The sequence below is a fragment of the Triticum dicoccoides genome, chromosome 6B (genome assembly GCF_002162155.2).
Source record: "Triticum dicoccoides isolate Atlit2015 ecotype Zavitan chromosome 6B, WEW_v2.0, whole genome shotgun sequence".
Lineage (NCBI taxonomy): Eukaryota > Viridiplantae > Streptophyta > Magnoliopsida > Poales > Poaceae > Triticum > Triticum dicoccoides.
In genome coordinates, this window is record NC_041391.1 from 485,067,239 (window position 1) to 485,076,064 (window position 8,826).

The following is an 8,826-nucleotide window of genomic DNA, read 5'->3' on the forward strand; positions in this document are numbered from 1 at the left end:
TAGAGCTATGAATGCTCAACAAAAGAAAACTAGTGGGTGTGCATCCAACTCGCTTGCTCATGAAGACCTAGGGCATTTGAGGAAGCCCATCGTAGGAATATACAAGCCAAGTTCTATAATGACAAATTCCCACTAGTATAAAAAGACAACTTATGAGACTCACTACATGAAGAACAAGGTGCTACTTTGAAGCACAATATATGAGACTCACTACATGAAGAACAAAGTGCTACTTTGAAGCACAAGTGTGGAAAAAGAGATAGTAGCATTGCCCTTTTTTTTCTTTTTTTCTTTTTTTGGGCCTTTCTTTTTTGGGGCCTTTTTTTGGGCCTTTCTTTTTTTTGGCCTTTTTTGGGCAATGCTCTAATAATGATGATCATCACACTTCTATTGATTACAACAAAAGGATTACAACTCGAAACTTAGAACAAGATATGACCCTATATGAATGCCTCCGACGGTGTACCGGGATATGCAATGAATCAAGAGTGACATGTATGAAAGAATTATAAACGGTGGCTTTGCCACAAATACGATGTCAACTACATGATCATGCTAAGCAATACGACAATGATGAATGTGTCATGATAAACGGTATGGTGGAAAGTTGCATGGCAATATATCTCGGAATGGCTATGGAAATGCCATGATAGGTAGGTATGGTGGCTGTTTTGAGGAAGATATAAGGAGGTTTATGTGTGATAGAGCGTATTGTATCACGGGGTTTGGATGCACCGGTGAAGTTTGCACCGACTCTCAAGGTGAGAAAGGGCAATGCACAGTACGAAGAGGCTAGCAATGGCAGAAAGGTAAAAGTGCGTATAATCCATGGACTCAACATTAGTCAAAAGAACTCATATACTTATTGCAAAAATTTAGAAGTCATCAAAAATCAAGTACTACGCGCATGCTCCTAGGGGGATAGATTGGTAGGAAAAGACCATCGCTCGTCCCCGACCGCCACTCATAAGGATGCACAAACCAGGTACACTTCATGTTTCAAATTTGTTACACAACTTTACCCATACGTGCATGCTACGGAATTGCAAACTTCAACACAAGTCTTTCTCAAATTCACAATTATCAACTAGCACGACTTTGATATTATTACCTCCATATCTCAAAACAATTATCAAGCATCAAACTTATCTTAGTATTCAATTTGCTCAAAAGAAAGTTTCACATGTCTTGAACACTAAGTATATTAACATTAGGCGAATTACCATGCTATTAACGACTCTCAAAATAATCTAAGTGAAGCATGAGAGTTCATATATTTCTTAAAAATAAAACCACCATTGTGCTCTAAAAGATATAAGTGAAGCACTAGAGCAAACAACAAACTACTCCAAAAGATATAAGTGAAGATCAATGAGTAGTCGAATAATTATGCAACTATGTGAAGACTCTCCCAGTTAATAATTTCAGATCTTGGTATTGTATTCAAACAGCAAGCAAAGCTAAAGAAAATGGCAATGCAAGGATAGCACAACTCATGTGAAGAAGCAAAAACTTAGGCTCAACCGATACTAACCGATAGTTGTTGAAGAAGAAAGGTGGGATGCCTACCGGGGCATCCCCAAGCTTAGATGCTTGAGACTTCTTGAAATATTATCTTGGGGTTCCTTGGGCATCCCCAAGCTTGAGATTTTGTGTCTCCTTAATTCCTCTCATATCATGGTTTCTCTTTTTATCAAAAGCTTCATTCACAACAAACTCAACAAGAACTCGTGAGATAGGTTAGTATAAACCAATGCAAAACCTTATCATTTTCTACTGTAACAAATCACTAAAATTATTATTCAATGTTGCATACTAAATGCCTCTGCATATTTAATACTCCTATCTTCAAATAGAATCATTAAACAAACAAACATATGCAAACAATGCAACCATAACAGCAATCTGCCAAAACAGTACAGTCTGTAAAGAATGCAAGAGTATCAATACTTCCCTGACTCCAAAAATTATTAACTAAAATTCCCACTGTAATAAATTTATCAGATCTCAATATGCAAAAAGATTCAACATTAGACCATTCTCTGAATTTTCTAGGCAATTTTTGCAACAGCGGTAAACTTTCTGTTTTCAAACAGCAACATGCAAACTAGCAAAATAAGCATGGCAAAGGCTATCCTTGACTTTTTTTTTATTGAAACTAAAGATCCAAAACATTATTCTAACTAACAGCAAGCAAAAACTAACAAAATAAAATGACGCTCCAAGCAAAACACATATCATGTGGTGAATAAAAATATAGCTCCAAGTAAAGTTACCGATGCACGAAGACGAAAGAGGGGATGCCATCCGGGGCATCCCCAAGCTTAGTTGCTTGGTTGTCCTTGAATATTACCTTGGGGTGCCTTGGGCATCCCCAAGCTTAGGCTCTTTCCACTCCTTATGCCATAGTCCATCGAATCTTTACCCAAAACTTGAAAACTCCACAACACAAAACTCAACAGAAAACTCGTAAGCTCCGTTAGTATAAGAAAATAAAACAACCACTTAGGTACTGTAATGAACTCATTCTAAATTCATATTGGTGTAATATCTTCTGTACTCCAACTAATCTATGGTTCATACCCTCCGATACTACTCATAGATTCATCAAAATAAGCAAACAACACATAGAAAACAGAATATGTCAAAAACAGAACATTCTGTAGTAATCTGTATCAAACGTATACTTCTCGAACTCCAAAAATTCTACCAAATTACGAAGTCCTAAGAAATTGGTGTACCAATCCAGATAAAAAAGAATCAGATCAGAAGCACATTTATGTGAATTAACAAAACTAATTTACTGGGTGAAAAAGTTTCTGATTTTCAGTAGGATCAACACAACTATCACCGTAAGCTATCCTAAAGGTCTTACTTGGCACTTTATTGAAACAAAAGTTATAAAACATGATGACTACAGTAGCATAATCATGTGGACACACAAAAACAGTAAAGGTAAATATTGAGTTGTCTCCCAACAAGCGTTTTTCTTTAATGCCTTTTAGCTAGGCATGATGATGACAATGATGCTCACATAAAAGATAAGAATTGGAACATAACGGGAGCATCATGAAGCATATGACTAGCACATTTAAGTCTAACCCACTTCCTATGCATAGGGATTTTGTGAGCAAACAACTTATGGGAACAATAATCAACTTGCATAGGATGGTAAAACAAGCATAACTTCAAGACTTTAAGCACATAGAGAGGAAACTTGATATTATTGCAATTCCTAAGAGCATATGTTCCTCTCTCATAATAATTTTCAGTAGCATCATGGATGAATTCAACAATATAACCAGCACCTAAAGCATTCTTTTCATGATCTACAAGCATAGAAATTTTACTACTCTCCACATAAGCAAAATTCTTCTCATGAATAATAGTGGGAGTATACTCAACAAAATAACTATCATATGATTGAAAATTAAGATCAAGATGACAAGTTTCATGGTTATCATTATTCTTTAAAGCATACGTGTCATCACAATAATCATCATAGATAGGAGGCATGCTTTCATCATAGTAAATTTGCTCATCAAAGCTTGGGGGACAAAAAATATCATCTTCATCAAACATAGCTTCCCCAAGCTTGTGGCTTTGCATATAATTAGCATCATGGATATTCAAGGAATTCATACTAACAACATTGCAATCATGCTGATCATTCGAATATTTAGTGCCAAACAATTTAGAGATTTCTTCTTCTAGCACTTGAGCACAATTATCCTTTCCATCATTCTCACAAAAGATATTAAAAAGATGAAGCGTATGAGACAAACTTAACTCCATTTTTTTGTAATTTTCTTTTATAAACTAGACTAGTGCTAAAACAAGAAACAAAAAGATTCGATTGCAAGATCTAAAGATATACCTTCAAGCGCTAACCTCCCCGGCAACGGCGCCAGAAAAGAGCTTGATGTCTACTACACAACCTTCTTCTTGTAGACGTTGTTGGGCCTGCAAGTGCACAGGTTTGTAGGACAGTAGCAAATTTCCCTCAAGTGGATGACCTAAGGTTTATCAATCCGTAGGAGGCGTAGGATGAAGATGGTCTCTCTCAAGCAACCCTGCAACCAAATAACAAAGAGCCTCTTGTGTCCCCAACACACCCAATACAATGGCAAATTGTATAGGTGCACTAGTTCGGCGAAGAGATGGTGATACAAGTGCAAAATAGATAGTAGATATAGGTTTTTGTAATCTGAAAATATAAAAACAGCAAGGTAACAAGTGGTAAAAGTGAGCGTAAACGGTATTGCAATGATAGGAAACAAGGCCTAGGGTTCATACTTTCACTAGTGCAAGTTCTCTAAACAATAATAACATAGATAGATCATAAAACAAGCCCTCAACATGCAACAAAGAGTCACTCCAAAGACACTAATAGCATAGAAACAAATGTAGAGATTATGGTAGGGTACGAAACCACCTTAAAGTTATTCTTTCGGATCAATCTATAAAAGAGTTCGTACTAGAATAACACCTTAAGACACAAATCAACCAAAACCCTAATGTCACCTAGATACTCCATTGTCACCTCAAGTATCCGTGGGCATGATTATACGATATGCATCGCACAATCTCAGATTCATCCAACCAACATAAAAGTACTTCAAAGAGTGCCCCAAAGTTTCTACCGGAGAGTCAAGAACATGTGCCAACCCCTATGCATAGGTTCCCAATGTCACGAAACCCGCAAGTTGATCACCAAAACATACATCAAGTGGCACATGATATCCCATTGTCACCACAGATAATCAGGGCAAGACATACATCAAGTGTTCTCATAAAGACTCAATCTGATAAGATAACTTTAAAGGGGAAACTCAATTCATCACAAGAGAGTAGAGGGGGAGAAACATCATAAGATCCAACTACAATAGCAAAGCTCAGGATACATCAAGATCGTGCCATAGAACACGAGAGAGAACACAAGAGAGAGAGATCAAACACATAGCTACTGGTACATACCCTCAGCCCCGAGGGTGAACTACTCCATCCTCGTCATGGGTAGCGTCGAGATGATGAAGAGGGCCACCGGTGATGGGTTCCCCCTCCGACAGGGCGCCGGAACGGGCTCCCAAGAGGTTTTTGGTGGCTACAGAGGCTTGCGGCGGCGGAACTCCCGATCTATCTTCTGTTCTGGAAGTTTTAGGGTACGTAGGTATATATGGGTGCAGGGGGTATGTCGGTGGACCTCCGGGGTGCTCACGAGGTAGGGGGCGCGCCCAGGGGGGCGCCCCCCACCCTCGTGGGCAGCCCGGGACTCCCCTGACGTGCACTCCAAGCCCATCAGGTTGGTTTCCTTCCAAAATTAACTTCTCCAGTTGATTTCGTTCCGTTTTGACTCCGTCTGATATTCCTTTTCCTCGAAACACTGAAATAGGCATAAAACAGCAAATCTGGGTTGGGCCTCCGGTTAATAGGTTAGTCCCAAAAATAATATAAAAGTGGATAATAAAGCCCAATATTGCCTAAAACAGTAAATAAAGTAGCATGGAGCAATAAAAAATTATAGATACGTTGGAGACGTATCACCCACTGCCGATGATCAATGATCTGTTTGACCGATTGCAAGGAGCTAAGGTATTTTCCAAGATCGATTTGCAATCAGGATACCATCAGTTGAAGATTTGAGAGCAGGATATACCTAAGACGGCTTTTACCACCAGGTATGGGCTGTATGAGTATACCGTTATGTCATTTGATCTGACTAACGCACCTGCATATTTCATGAACATGATGAACAAGGTGTTTATGGAGTTTTTGGATAAGTTCGTCGTGGTGTTCATTGATGATATTTTGGTCTACTCAAAGAATGAAGAGGAGCATAAGGAGCATTTGCTTTTGGTACTTGAGAAGCTCAGAGAACATCAGTTATATGCCAAGTTCAGCAAATGTGAGTTTTGGTTGAAGGAAGTTGGATTCATCGGACATGTTATATCCGGAGAAGGAATAACAGTAGACCCCACCAAGGTTGTCACTGTGACAAATTGGGAAGCCCCAACAATAGTTGGAGAGATCCGGAGTTTTCTTGGGCTTGCAGGATACTACCGGAGATTCATTGAGAATTTCTCAAAGATTGCAAAGCCCATGACGGAGTTGTTGAAGAAAGCCACCAAGTTCAATTGGACTAAGGAATGTGAGGCCAGTTTCCAGGAGTTGAAGAAATGTTTGGTTACATCACCAGTGTTGATTCTGCCAGATCAACGCAAGGATTATGAGGTGTATTGTGACGCTTCACGTCGAGGACTTGGATCAGTGCTTATGCAGGAGGGAATAGTTGTTTTATATGCCTCATGACAGCTTAAACCCCATGAGTTAAATTATGCCACACATGATTTGGAGTTAGCAGCTGTAGTGCATGCGTTGAAGACTTGGAGACATTTTCTCATTGGAAACCATTATGAGGTATACACGGATCACAAGAGTTTGAAGTATATTTTCACGCAGAAGGAGCTGAATCTCAGGCAAAGGAGATGGTTGGAACTCATCAAGGATTATGATATGAGATTGCATTATCATCCCGGAAAGGCTAACATAGTAGCCGATGCGTTGAGCCGCAAGAGCCATGTCAACACACTAATGACCGAGAGTTACCGAAGGAGTCAGCCGAGGACCTCCGTAAGCTATGTTTGGAGATAGTTCTGAGAGGCTATGTAGCATCATTGGAGATTCAGTCTACTTTGATGGACAAGATCAGAGAAGCTCAGAAGACTGACAAGGAGACCGCCTCTATTAAGGAGAAGATGAACAAAGGAAAAGCTAAAGGATTTCGTGAGGATGAGCACTATACCCTATGGTTTGAAGACCGTGTTTATGTGCCTAATGACCCAGAGATCAGGAAGTTGATTCTGCAGGAGGCCCATGATTCAGCATATTCGATTCACACAGGGAATACCAAGGTGTATTTGGATTTGAAGGATACTTTCTGGTGGACCGGAATGAAGAAGGATGTTGCGGAGTATGTAGTAGTTTGTGATGTATGTCAGAGAGTAAAAGCAGAGCATCAGAAGCCAGCAGGATTGTTACAGCCATTGTCAATACCCGAATGGAAGTGGGATAAGCTAGGCATGGATTTTATCACGGGATTTCCCAGGACTCGTTCAGGCTATGACTCGATTTGGGTTGTAGTCGATCGTTTGACGAAGGTACCTCATTTCATCCCAGTGAAGACTACTTACACCAGTGCTAACTTGGCTAAGATATACATGACCAGGATCGTATGTCTGCATGGAGTTCCGAGGAGCATTGTATCATATAGAGGAACCCAGTTTACCTCAAAGTTTTGGAATCAGTTGCATGAAACTTTGGGTACTAGGCTAGAGTTCATTACAGCCTTTCATCCGTAGACAGATGGACAGACCGAGAGAGTCAATCAGATCTTGGAGGATATGTTGAGAGCTTGTGCGCTAGATTATGGATCTAGTTAGGACGACAATTTGCCATATGCAGAGTTCTCTTATACCAACAGTTATCAATCCAGTTTGAAGATGGCCCCTTACGAAGCCTTGTACAGAAGAAGGTGCAGAACCCCATTGTTGTGGGATGAAGTTGGAGACCGCCAGTTGTTTGGACTGGATTTGATTAAGGAGTCTGAACGGAAGGTAAAATTGATTCACGATAGGCTCAAGGTAGCCCAATCCAGGCAGAAGAGCTATGCAGATTCTAAACGCAAGGAGACAGTGTACGAAGTCGGAGATAGAGTTTATCTTCGTGTATCTCCACTTCGAGGAGTTAAGCGCTTTGGAGTTAAGGGAAAGTTAGCGCCACATTTTGTGGGACCATACAAAGTTTTGGAGCGTATGGGAGAAGTAGCCTACAAGTTGGAATTGCCCGAAGGATTGTCAGGAGTTCATGACGTGTTCCATGTTTCCCAGTTGAAGAAGTGCCACGCAGAGATGGCTGATATACCGCTGAGAGATACAGTACCGCTGGAAGCGATTCAGTTGGATAAGGATTTGACCTATGAAGAGAAACCAGTCAAGATTCTCGAGTATGCCAGCCGAGTCACCCGCAACAAGGTTATCAAGTTTTGCAAAGTTTAATGCAGCCACCATACCGAGGATGAAGCCACCTGGGAGCGAGAGGAAGATCTCCTGAAGGACCACCCTCACCTATTTTCTAGCCAACCCGAATCTCGAGGGCGAGATTCATCTTAAGGGGGGTAGGTTTGTAACATCCCAAATTTTCAATTTGGAATGTTGTACACTAGATCATCATTGCATATCATATTTTATTTGCTTTTGGCTTGATCCAGAAATTCTACGGAACTCAAGGACCCATGGAGAGAGTTGGGGATTTCGTTATTTCCATATTTTTTCTCAAATTTTAAAGATAGGATCATTTGATTTTATTTATTTTATCTTCAATTATTTCTATTATAAAAATATGAGAGAGGGAATAAAATGACTTCCCCAAAATAAAGAAATATTGAGGATTTAATAAAAAAATCAAATAAGTTTTATTTTGGAGTTTTTGCTATTTTATTTGAATTTAGGAAAAATTGCATGTTTTTCAAAACTGCATTTTAGGGCCAAGAAAATGTTCATCTCGTTCTAAATATTTTATTTAGACGGTGAAAATTTATTTTGGCATTTTTAGGTTTTTATTTATTTTTCTAGGATTTTTTTTCTATTCGGTAGAATTGTTTTTTAAAAAAATCTCCCGCGTGCCGACTGGGCCGAAGCCCAGCCAGGCCAGGCCGGCCCGAGCCGCCGCCGCCTTCCCCGCGCCGCGCCGCCGCCGACCCGGACTCCAAGTCCGAGCCGGACTCCACCTCCGCGCCGCCGCCGCCTTGCCCCCTCCCCCAAGCCGCCA